Source organism: Cydia splendana, chromosome 4 (assembly GCF_910591565.1).
Source record: "Cydia splendana chromosome 4, ilCydSple1.2, whole genome shotgun sequence".
Taxonomy (NCBI): Eukaryota; Metazoa; Arthropoda; class Insecta; order Lepidoptera; family Tortricidae; genus Cydia; species Cydia splendana.
Genome location: NC_085963.1, coordinates 25,560,708 through 25,573,168, shown reverse-complemented (window position 1 = coordinate 25,573,168; position 12,461 = coordinate 25,560,708). Strand labels below are relative to the sequence as shown.

General features: G+C 37.9%; 1 non-coding gene across 1 annotated transcript; it reads left to right on the top strand.

Annotated features, from left to right (window-relative positions):
* The first annotated feature begins 12,011 nt into the window (after positions 1 to 12,011).
* Trnah-gug (transfer RNA histidin (anticodon GUG)) lies at positions 12,012 to 12,083 on the top strand. Its single transcript has one exon. It is a non-coding gene; the product is annotated as a tRNA-His (tRNA).
* Positions 12,084 to 12,461: the final 378 nt, after the last annotated feature.

Sequence of the window (12,461 nt, the reverse complement as noted above, 5' to 3'; positions counted from 1 at the left end):
GTGAAAACAGATACTTAAATAAAATTCTGATAAATAAATACTTTTTTTTTCGGGTTTCATACAACATACAAAATTTCAAAGTGGTTGAGCACCCCCTTGTAGTTGAGATAAAATTACGAAACTTAGTGTATTTTATCAGCATAATAAGTGTAACAAAATAAGGGGGTACCCCGTCGGAAAATAAAATAAAATGTTTTTAGAACCACCCCACCACGCCGGGCGGGCACCCTGAAGCTAGGTATACAGGGTGTCCTAAGCCATTGTACAAAGTCGAAATGTACATATGCATTAGATTAGGGTATTTAGAACCAGTATACAAAGTATCATAACAATCGGTGTAGCGGTTACGAAGATATTAACAAATTACGATTTTTTTACTTTGGAGCAACCTGTACGTGTTAGTAGCTCCTGAGGTAATTAAATAGTATGAAACCTTCTTCGACCGTTTTGACTATCTTTTTATTTATGACATTAATAAGATTCTGACTTTTGACAAATGTCATCATTGCCGCACATTTTCAAACAAATTGTCAAAAGCACTGCCAATGATTAATACAGTATGTTTCTTTTTGTTGACGATTATTGGAAATAACTCTTGTATGATGATTTATTCTATCACTATTCGACAAACTATGCATTCTTGTGGTACACTTTACGGAAAAACTATCGCACTGATAGGTTTGAAATTTAACATAGTAATATAAATTCATGTCTAGATGTGTTATCAAACATAAAAATATCATATTATAAACTTAAAAAATAATAATAAAGGAATAACACTTTGTATTACTACTAGCGCCATCTGTTAGAAAAATTATGAATTAAAATTCGCGCTAATGTACTATGTGCTAACAACGATGAATACAAAAAAGGGTTAAAATATTGGATTATGACCCATCTCGCTTCGCTCGGTTTAATTCCCAATCTAGCGATTAAGTTTCTGTGAATACTGAACATTCAATCTTGCTGTATATTCAATGCGGAGGTCAATTTACTCGAATGTTCTGTTCTGTGACGCCGATGAACTGATCAATCATGTTGTGTTAGCAAACTTAAATCGGGCATTTTAAGTTCGAGAAAGAGTTTTAGTGTTACTATTGCTTGGAACTGCCAAAATTATAAATAAAGATAAGCATATTAGGCCGTCTGTATCGACCCTAAATCACTGAAGTTTGTATTAACTACTATTAACAAACTTCAGTGATTTAGAGCCGATACAGACGGACTATAACCTGACTGCAACTTCTATGGAAACTGCACGCCGACTGCACGCCAATTGCAACGTCGGCGTGTAGTTCAACAAAATGACCCAGAACCCTGGCATTACCTAGTGGAACTCAGGTTTGGTGCAACATAGGCACACGCTGTTTTAGTCATTCGACACCTCTTGATGGGCATTTGATCGAGCAGTACCCAATATAGAGCTGATTAGCTGATGCTAAACCCTGGCTGTACCTAGTAGAACTCAGGTTTGGTGCAACATATATACACGCTGTTTTGGACATCCGACTCGTCAGAATGAGCACTTGGGAGAGCAGTACCCAAGATAGAGCTGATGCTTAACCCTGGCAGTAGCTATTGGAACTCAGGTTTGTTGCAATATAGGCACACAATGTTTTGGTCATCTCACTCGTCTTGATGAGCACTTAGGAGAGTAGTACCCAAGATAGAGCTCATGCTGAACTCTGGCAGTACCTAGTGGAGCTCGGGTTTTATACAATATAGGCACACGCTGTTTTGGTCATCCGATTCATCTTTTTGAGCACTTAGGAGATACTCAAGATAGAGCTGTAGCTGAACCCTGACAGTATTTAGTGAAACTCACGTTTGTTGCAACATAGGTACACGCTGTTTTGGTCATCTCACTCGTCTTGATGAGCACTTAAAAAGCAAATTATACGTAAGTTTATGTGCGGAGCAGCATGATTACCGCCAGTAGGTGTCCAGACGGGATAGTTTTACGCTCAATTTTGTGGTGTGGACGCATAAATAAAATCAAGGACATTGGCTCGCTGGCCCAACAGATCATTATGTAGGAAAGCCAGTTGGCTTCCTTACAAAAAGTACTGGGCGACCGTATAGGATGTAATAATCGCTTATGAAATTGTATATTACGTGTGGATGATATTGGCAATTTGATTTTGTCGTCTGGACACGTTTTTAATGGACAAAGTAAAAGCTGTAACAGATAGGCGTACCGGACAGCGACTGGGGTCCAATTAGTAGGTATATTTATTTCTTGCTCTCACTTATAGCTGCGTCCTTAACGGACTTATTACGTACCCACTCGATCGAACATGAAACAAGCCTTGGATTGGATCAATGTCGCGGTCCGGTACGTTTAGGTAGAAAAACTTCGCGAGCCCTTACAAAGCTCTGCTTTTTGCTAGTTTATCTTTTGTTCTGATTAAAAAAATATTACCGTTAGAGCATTTCTTAGAAGTAACCCTACGTGGGATTTCAGGGTTTGTCCAATGGCTAAGGTCACCCTGTATAATATTTCAAATCACAAATTATTTTTCCATTTGTTCCCCAATAAAACTACGTTTAGAATTTTACTTAAAAGTTAAAACCGTTAATTATCTCTTTTATTTCTTGAAATAAGTTCTGTTACGTACGTCTCATTACGTAAAAACAGTAATTTCAGTTCGAATTTACCAAAACCATTTATTCGGTCGTCCGATGCGCTAATTATTCACTACTCTGTGAATAGACTACTTTGTTAATTAACCTGAAATTGCCAGCCGTTTTGTTGTAGTACGAGTAGTTGATGTATTTTGTAGTTTCAAGTATTTTACCTTAGCCAATCAATTATAGACTGTCGCTCATATCACATAAAGTCCATTTTTATCGTGTTAGTATTAAGGGGCTCACTGATTACCAGTCCGCCGGATATCGGCCTGTCAGTTGTTCGGAGCTGTCAAATTTTTGTTCTAACTGACAGGCCGATATCGTCCGGCGGCCTTTTAGTCAGTGGTCGGCTTTAGATAAACTTAGGTATTATTTTATATTTTCTAAAGCTTGCTTATTTTGTGTTACAATATAATATTAAGTAGGGTAAGACCTCCAGTGAATGAACACTTAAGGAATTATCCAAGTTTGAAAAATCATTTCTCAGCATTCATTAATAATTTAAATAATTAACTGCAATAATGAATCCTCATTTAATAAATAAGAAAGTAATTACTGCGATTTTTTATTACTTTCATAGTTTTTGGGTTATAGCAGAATTTATCAAAAACTACCCAAAATCCTAATGAATGAACATAAATACTAGTGAATGAACACCCCAAAACCCAGTGAATGAACATTATTTAGATCTTTTTAATCAGCTTTAAAAATATTTTTAACACAAAAACCCGTTTCCAGCTCTATTTTAGTAGGTATATCGAAAGCGTTCATATCTATGTATCCCCTCCATATTGATTTCAACTACATACATAGATTAGAATGTAATAAAATGATGGTTCTTCATTCATTGGAAACTAGTTGCGTACTACGACATGAGCCCTTTCTGGGAAGGGGTAACTGCATACAAAAAGTACAACGAACAATTGGAAACTATTTGTAAACAAGTAAGAAGCCTTTCACACTGTGACGTCATCCTTCTACAACTACGGCATTCATACGATGAGCTGCAACATTACAATAAAGTATTATCCAGACATCAGCTGAAACAGCAGACACGCAAGAGACGGGGATTTATCAATGGTGTCGGGAACCTAGCGAATACTTTATTCGGAGCAGAAGTTTACGCTAACATTATTTTGGAAGGAATTAAAAATTTTGGAGGCAAAGATGTTACACAGCCTCTGGCACAACAATCTCGGATCGGATGGCTTTTGAGTGGGAAGCCAAAGCAAACAACCAACAAAAAGAACTCTCCTATCTGACATCTCCAAGCTTTTTGACCCACTAGGCTGGCTTGCCCCACTTAGCACCAAACTCAAAATTTTATTTCAAAAAGTATGGAAACAGACCGTTCAATGGGATCACCCTATACCAGAAGAAATATACATGGAATGGTCCAAAATACAGGAAGACATTCACCTAATTAATGAATGTAAAATACCCAGATGGCTATTATGTAAACAGAATGACATGATTCAACTACACGGGTACTGCGACGCATCACTGGAAGCCTACGCCTGTGTAGTATATGCACGGATTAAACATCAAACAAAACCAATTCTCGTCACAGCGAAAACAAAAGTCGTCCCACACAAGAAACAATTAACACTTCCAAAGCTCGAATTAAGTGGAGCACATCTTCTTTCGAAGCTAATGGCAAAAATAAAAACATCTTTACAACAACATACAGTGGAGACATTTGGCTGGTGTGATTCAAAAATCGTCCTTGGATGGTTGCAAGGTCAACCAAGCCGTTGGAAGCCATTTGTCGCTAATCGCGTAGAACAAATAAAACAGGTGATGCCCGAAGAACAATGGCGCTATGTAAAATCATCAGAAAACCCCGCGGATGCTGCAAGCAGAGGACAAACAGCATCACAATTAAAAGACAACTCCCTATGGTGGTCAGGGCCGACATGGTTAGCTGATTTCCAGTCAGAACCTGAAAGTTCTCAAAAACCAACATATACTACAACAGAAGAGGAGAAAAAATCATATGCATCGAACGTAGCGCAAAACAATAACAAACATGATATCATATACAATTTATTAGAAAAATATAATTCTATTACAAAAGTAACACGAATCGTAGCCTACATGTTGAGGGCATTCACTTTAAAGCGACAACGCTTACCAAGCTATCTCACATTACCGGAGTTGAGAAAAGCTAAATTGGTTATAATTAAATGTGTGCAAAACAACGAATTAGGAGAAGATATTGAACATTTACGTATGCACAATAAAGTCGAAACAAGAAGCAATCTTGTCACATTGTACCCTTTCATGGACAGCAACGATATACTTCGAGTGGGAGGTCGCCTCGAAGAAGCGCATTTATCTTACGAGATGAAGCATCCAAAAATCATTCCGAAGGAATCGCGTCTTACTACATTACTCATAGAACACGCTCACCTGATGACACTTCACGGAGGAGCCAAGCTCACTTCAAGCAAGCTGCGAGAAGAGTACTGGGTAATGGGAGGAAACAATAGAGTCAAACAACAAGTTCGAAAATGTGTCAAGTGCCAAAAAATTGATGGGAAAAAACAATATCAGCTGATGGGCGATCTTCCTGCCGCCCGTGTCAACGAAGCAAAACCATTTTTTCACACCGGAGTCGATTACACGGGATTCGTTGACATAAAAGCAAGCAAGGCACGTGGAAGCAGAACGTTGAAAGGTTACGTTGCCGTTTTCATCTGCATGGTCACAAAAGCAGTACACTTAGAGCTTGTAACAGAATTAACAAGCTCAGCATTCCTGGCAGCTCTAAGGAGGATGACCGCCAGAAAAGGAGCCCCAAAGCACCTATACTCAGACCAAGGAACCAACTTCGTAGGCGCAAATAACATTTTGAAACAACAATGGAATGAAATCCAAAACACATTCGACGATAACTTCTTAGCGAATATCGCTGAAATGGAGATCGAGTGGCATTTTAATGCCCCGTCCTGGCCTAGCGCTGGCGGGCTCTGGGAAAGAGCAGTCAGAAGCCTAAAACATCATTTGAAACGGGTAGTGGGTGAACAAAAACTTACTTACGAACAGTACGCAACAATTTTGGCCCAACTGGAAGCTTGCCTAAATTCTCGCCCACTATGCCCACTAACCGATAACATTGATGACTTAAATACATTGACCCCAGCCCATTTCTTGCAAGGAAGAGCAGGAGTCACTATAATGGAAACATACGAGGACGCACGCACGAAATGGAATTTGACACAAAAAATATTCAGTGACATTTGGAAAAGGTGGAAGTCTGAGTACTTAAGCCTACTAACAGCAAGACAGAAATGGTGCGATCCTCAGAAAAACCTAGAAATAGGAGATATAGTGGTCATACACGAAGATAATTTGCCGGCAGGAAAATGGGCGCTTGGGCGAGTAATCGACGTGCACGCAGGTCAAGACGGATATGTGAGAGTAGTAACATTAAAAACAGAAAAGGGAATACTCAAAAGACCCATAGTAAAACTATCTGTCTTACCCCTGGAAAAGCCTAAACCAGAAAAACTACCCGCTGAACAGAATTCCCTGAAACAATCAAAAACAAAAAAACCAGGCAAAAGGGGATACGTGGCAACCATGTTAATGATGCTATTTTATTTCCTTACAATTTTGACAGCTGGAAATTGCGTCAAAATGACGCCTATCAACGAAGGTCAAGGGTTGTACTTCGATAAACTGGGAACAATGCAGCTAGTTAGAGACGAGTGGAAACTAGTTGCGTACTACGACATGAGCCCTTTCTGGGAAGGGGTAACTGCATACAAAAAGTACAACGAACAATTGGAAACTATTTGTAAACAAGTAAGAAGCCTTTCACACTGTGACGTCATCCTTCTACAACTACGGCATTCATACGATGAGCTGCAACATTACAATAAAGTATTATCCAGACATCAGCTGAAACAGCAGACACGCAAGAGACGGGGATTTATCAATGGTGTCGGGAACCTAGCGAATACTTTATTCGGAGTCTTGGATGATAGATTCGCTCAACAATATCAAAAGGACATAAGTCTTATCAGAACAAACGAAAAACACCTCGTCACAATGTGGAAAAATCAAACATCAATCGTAGAAGCCGAATATAACATGCTCTTAAGAACCAAAGATACGATACAAAAGCAACACAAATTAATACACCAACATTTACTTTCTTTAGAAAAGGACACCACTGCAATGGAGAAAGAAATCACAGCCGCAGAGAGCATATCTCAATTTACAGTCGTAGCCATGGCTGCAAATAATTTATTAAGTTACCTTAAAACAATACAAGACACGTTATTAGAGACCATAACAAACATTTATAATGATAAAATGAACATACATATTATTAGCCCCGAGCAACTACAGAAAGAATTAAACACTATCTCTGGTCAACTTCTAAGCGACCTTACCCTACCAATCGACAACACACAAACAAACCTTCAAAACATCTACAAACTATTAAAAGTTAAAGCTAGAATGACTGACCAATATATGATATTTGAGATTTGCATTCCATTAATAACTCGTGATCGTTACGATCTTTATAACATTATTCCGGTCCCGCATAGCTCAAACAGAAATATGATATCTGTTATCCCCATAGAAAAATACGTAGCAATGAACCTTCAAAAGGACGCATACATGCCATTACAGGAAAGAGATTTCGAAGTTTGTATTATACGAGACACGTTTACGTATATGTGTCCGCTTAAGGTCCCCATATACAAAATGAACACCGACCAGGATTTGTGTATAAAGGACGAAAAGGAGAATTTACAATGCAAAACAAGCATAGCCGCGTGCCAGAACAAGTGGATTAGTTTATCAAAGCCAAATTATTACTTATATTTTTGTTGCGATCGGTGTCAGTTTCGAACAATATGCACAGATCGAGTTACGGCACAGACATTGACACGCGCCAACATTATTTATATCGAGGAGAATTGTATTGTAAAAACAGATAACTTTGCAATTCACACGCACATGAATATGCAAAGTAAAGCAGATTTAAAATACAGCATACCTACACCCGAAATCGACCCAATAAACCACATAATAAACATTACAGTCGAAAAATTCGAAAACAGCAGCTTGAACTTTATGGAAAGAAACGAAGATAAAAACATACAAGAAAGAATAAAAGCGCTAAAGGAAAGTCTACTACGATGTACACCACTACACTGCCATATACTGCCTTTGGATCACAATGATCATAACAGCAATCGTGCTAATTTGCCGAAAAAACCGTTGCCAATGGAGACTTCTAAGAGCTCCGGCAACCCCAACGAATCCAGAGGATTCAGCAGCATCGGACAACATCTTCGAGAGACGCCGACCGAACCAGCCGCCGCCGCCGCCGCCCCGAGCAAGCGCGAGCGCGGCCTCCACGCCGTGCAGTGCACGTCGCACCAGCACCGGTGACATTTGTAGTGATGATAAGTGCAGTGTTAGTGCGCGATATCGAGCGAAAAGTGTGAGTGAAGGAGAAATAAATAGTGCGCGAGTGAAAGTGCTCACATGTCATACACGCGAGATGAGTCAATCGACACATATGGACAGGGGAAGCTCCCCAATTTTAAGAAAAATATCATTCAATGAATAACATTCTAGTTTTAAGTCGATTGTACAATCACCTTGTATCATTCCTTTAACATTTTCATCTCATCTCATCGTTTGCCCCCCCCCCCGCAAGATGTTCGGTGCAATGCACCTTTAACACGTTCTAAGCATCGTGCGGCGCGTGCGCGCCCTGTCAGCAAAAGACGCGTTAACCAATAATTTGCATTAACCCAAATTCAGTGTACTTTTCGGATCCATCGCGGCCGGGTGCATTCGATAATTATAACATTTTATAACATAACTTTCAACAATCATTTAACTATTAACATTTTAACATTAATAAACATTTTCTCTACTTTCTCTCGACTTTTAACATTCAACGCGAACCCGCACCCGCACACCACCAGAACCTATTACATATTAATAAGAAAAAGAGAAATAATCTTTAAAACAAGAAACAACGAGCATATTCTGGTGAAAAAAGGTTAGGCCCAGCAAATAATGCTTAAAATAATAAACTTGTCATTGCATTGTTCGTGGTTACATTGTTCATACATAGAATTAGTAGAAATCTAATAAATGAACACCCAAAATTTTGTATTGTTCATACAAAGGCATGAAAAATCCAGTGAATGGACTATATAAATTTTGTTTGTTCCAATACTGGCTGAATGAATCGTTTTCTATGCAGGATCACTAAAAACAAGCTCAATACCATTTTACATATAAATTTAGAACAAAAATTAAATCAAGACAAACCCAGTAAATGAACACACCGTTCATTTACTGGTTTCAGAACATTTGATAAGCCAGTAATGGAACTATAAAAAATAAAGACTTAATCGCATAATACGTCGACAAAGTATACATTTATAGAAGGTTTTACTCTTAATCTAACCAAATAACTAAACTTTGTACAGGTAAACATTAAATAAGCACTTCATATGTTGCTCCAAACGTACACTGTTCTTATCTTTCCATACCAAACTTCAAAACCAGAAACACGTAAACTTCAAACGCCAGTCACATTCAAACTGGTCGAAAATAAATTGATCACGGGTTGCCATTGCATAGGAAATAGAGTTGTTAATAAGAAAAAAAATACGACAAGTGGTAGAAATTGCTATACTTATTTCTTATTTTAGATAAAAAACGTGATTTTGTTCATTCACAGGGAGGTGTTCATTCACTGGAGGGTTTACCCTAAATTACTTATGTCTGAAATACGAACGAGTCAACTGAAGTTGGTGGTAAAGTCAGTATCAAATCGATGATGGTGAACCAAGTGAACTCTGCAAGTTAGCTCAGCTTAAATTGTAAGTGTTATCATATACTATAAATAGCTACATTTAACTGCAATACACCTTTGTTATCCAAATAAAGTATATTTATAATATTGTGTGAAACCTGGATAATTGAAATCTCAAGGGACCGGCTATTTTGTATCAATTAACCAGGTTTCTCAGGTCGTGCCAATTATCGAGTTTCAAAATATCGTTGTTTCAATTATAGAGGTTCTCATTGATAGAGGTTGCGTTCTGACAAATTTATTTTATGGAGGTGCAAAAATAACCATTTAAAGTAGATTTACAAGCTTTTGTTCGAGGTTTCTGGTCTATATATTATATAACTTGCACTTTTACACTAATTACTACTTTATTTTTTCAATCATTTGGGTTTTCAAAATTTTCCCTTGAATTCTAGAAGAAAGTTTTATTGGTATGTAAAAAGCATATGTAGGTACTATGTTTATGACTTAATCTAAAAACTATTTCACCTACTACAGGCTGTGATAGATACTCAATAAATAAAATTAATTCTGGATGAAGATTTGAAATACAATTATCATTGCTATTAAAATATTGTTTCTGCTCGCTACATTTTTTCAATTACAGAGGTAATAAGTAAGACTCGTTTTAATAATAGAGGTAATTTTAAGGGCTAAAATAACGGTTTTTTTTAGCACAGTGTCAATTATAGAGGTCCTAAATAGTTGTGATGTGGTCAATTACAGAGGCAAAATTAAGAAAAGCACTATAAATTTAAATTGCAAATATAATTCGAAAAACTCGCGCAGCTAGAAGATGTTGATGTCAACTTTAGCCAGTATTCTCCGAGACCACGGGGACAACGCCGTCCTCGAAACGTCGGAGGTAAATCTTAAAACTTAAATACGCGATTAAGTCCCGTTGTACAATTTAATAATGTGTAAAAATCGTGAAAGTTTAAATCAGTGTTTTGCAATTACAGAGGTTCCAAAATTTCAATTATATAGGCCTTATGGTCTCAAAGGTCCGGGACCGGACCTTTAGTTGCAATTATTGAGGTTTCCCATTTATCCAGGTGACAATTAACCTGTTTTCACTGTAGTAGGTAGTTATCCACGGCGGTAATCGACGAACAAAGCGGTGGTGTCGTTTGATACAAGAAGTTTCGGAATTGCCGTCCTAAAGTCGTTTCTGGCGCGTCGCGTCGCCGCGGAGTTTCCTTCAGAGGAAAATGGCGTCGCGTCGAGGACACGCGACACCGCACCGTCCTACATGAATACACAACCTGGGTTTCTTGTTACCTAGGTACTTGACACGTTGTTGATGATAAAAGATCTGCAAATCTGCATTTTATACCCTATGTACACGGTGTGGCCTGTAACACGAGCAAAGAATTAAAACATAGATTGTACTCCTCAAACGGTGACACTTTTGTTCAACAACTTTTAAAAATTATGAAGTATTTAGACTCCCTATTTTTCATACAAAATAAATATTATCTTCAATGGACGTCATTGCCACGCCATATTATTGTGATTGACGTTGCTTGTCAGTGTCACGCCTTAAACATAACAAAATTCGCAATACATTTCGTCTTAGAATAAACTTTAAAGTGTAATAAAAATCAAACCACAAGTTATTTTTAAGAGTCGCTGAACAAATGTTGGTCAGTATGAGGAGTACACACCTGAGCCTACAGTTTAATTTTTTGCTCATGTTACAGGCCACACCCGGTATAAGCTGTCTAGGTACCTATATGACTCTACTTGTTGCTACTTCATATAGATAGTGCACTGGCAACGCGCAAGTGGCCCAGCTGGAGTTGAACCGTAAAAGGGTTTGCAGTAGGTACATATGGTGCAACTTTACCGCACTAGTGCGATAATTAGCACATTGACATTACGTATCTAGTTATGTCACTGACGTGACACTGAAGTGCCCTACAATTTTTTAAAGACCTTTCAAAAAGGCTTATCGACTTCACTGGTGACCGAAGAGCGTGCAACTTTCTCGCTCAACGTATTAGCTTCGCAATACAGCGGGGAAATGCTGCCAGCATCCTCGGCACCATGCCAAAGGGGCCCAATTTCTTACACGAATTTTAATTTAATTTAATTTTATTTTATTTAGTATTCGTTTTTAGTTTTAATTTAGTTTTATTTTATAGATAAGTTAGTTTATTTTCTTTTTAATGTTTGTTGTACCTACTTAATTAATTATTAGGTACCTACGAATTATTATCGCTTAAAATTATAATGGATTGAATATTTACTATCTAATCTGTTTTAATTATGCTATGTACAATTGTACACATTGCTTCGACTATTGGAGGTTATCAATGTTATATTATTTGCAACATAATTTACATTGATCGTATGTCTACACGAAGCTACATGACTTACGTCATTTTGAACGGAATCTTGTGATAGTGGTTGTTGCAATTTGCCTCGCGGCGCGGCGCATGCTCTTACAGTAACTGTTACCCCAATTATCTGCGGTGAAAGTGCTCTCGTTGTGAATACAGCAGTTATTTTCGCCGTGTCGGACACAGCTCCGACAGCCGTGATCGTCTAGTGGTTAGGACCCTACGTTGTGGCCGTAGTAACCCAGGTTCGAATCCTGGTCACGGCAGTGATGATACACTGGCGCGGCGGAGCATTTTTTTATATTTTTTCATAGTAAGTATTATCGTTTGTTGTCCCTTCACTGTCCCGTTCAAATTATAAATAAATAAATAAATAAAAATGTTATTTATTTAGGTATGAACCCATTACATTAATAATTACATGCTAAATATTATTTATAAATTAAAGCTATAACTTAAAAAGTAGGTACTAATTAAATTAAATAGGTGCAGCGGAAATCTCGCTCACACAGTACGTAGCAAGTTGTGTATACTACATTTACAATGCTGTTCGTCGATTCGCTCACTCTCCCGACAAACGACCAGTGCCTTTTACGCATTATAGCGTAAAAGTCATCTACTCTGTTCTCAGCGAACATACCAGA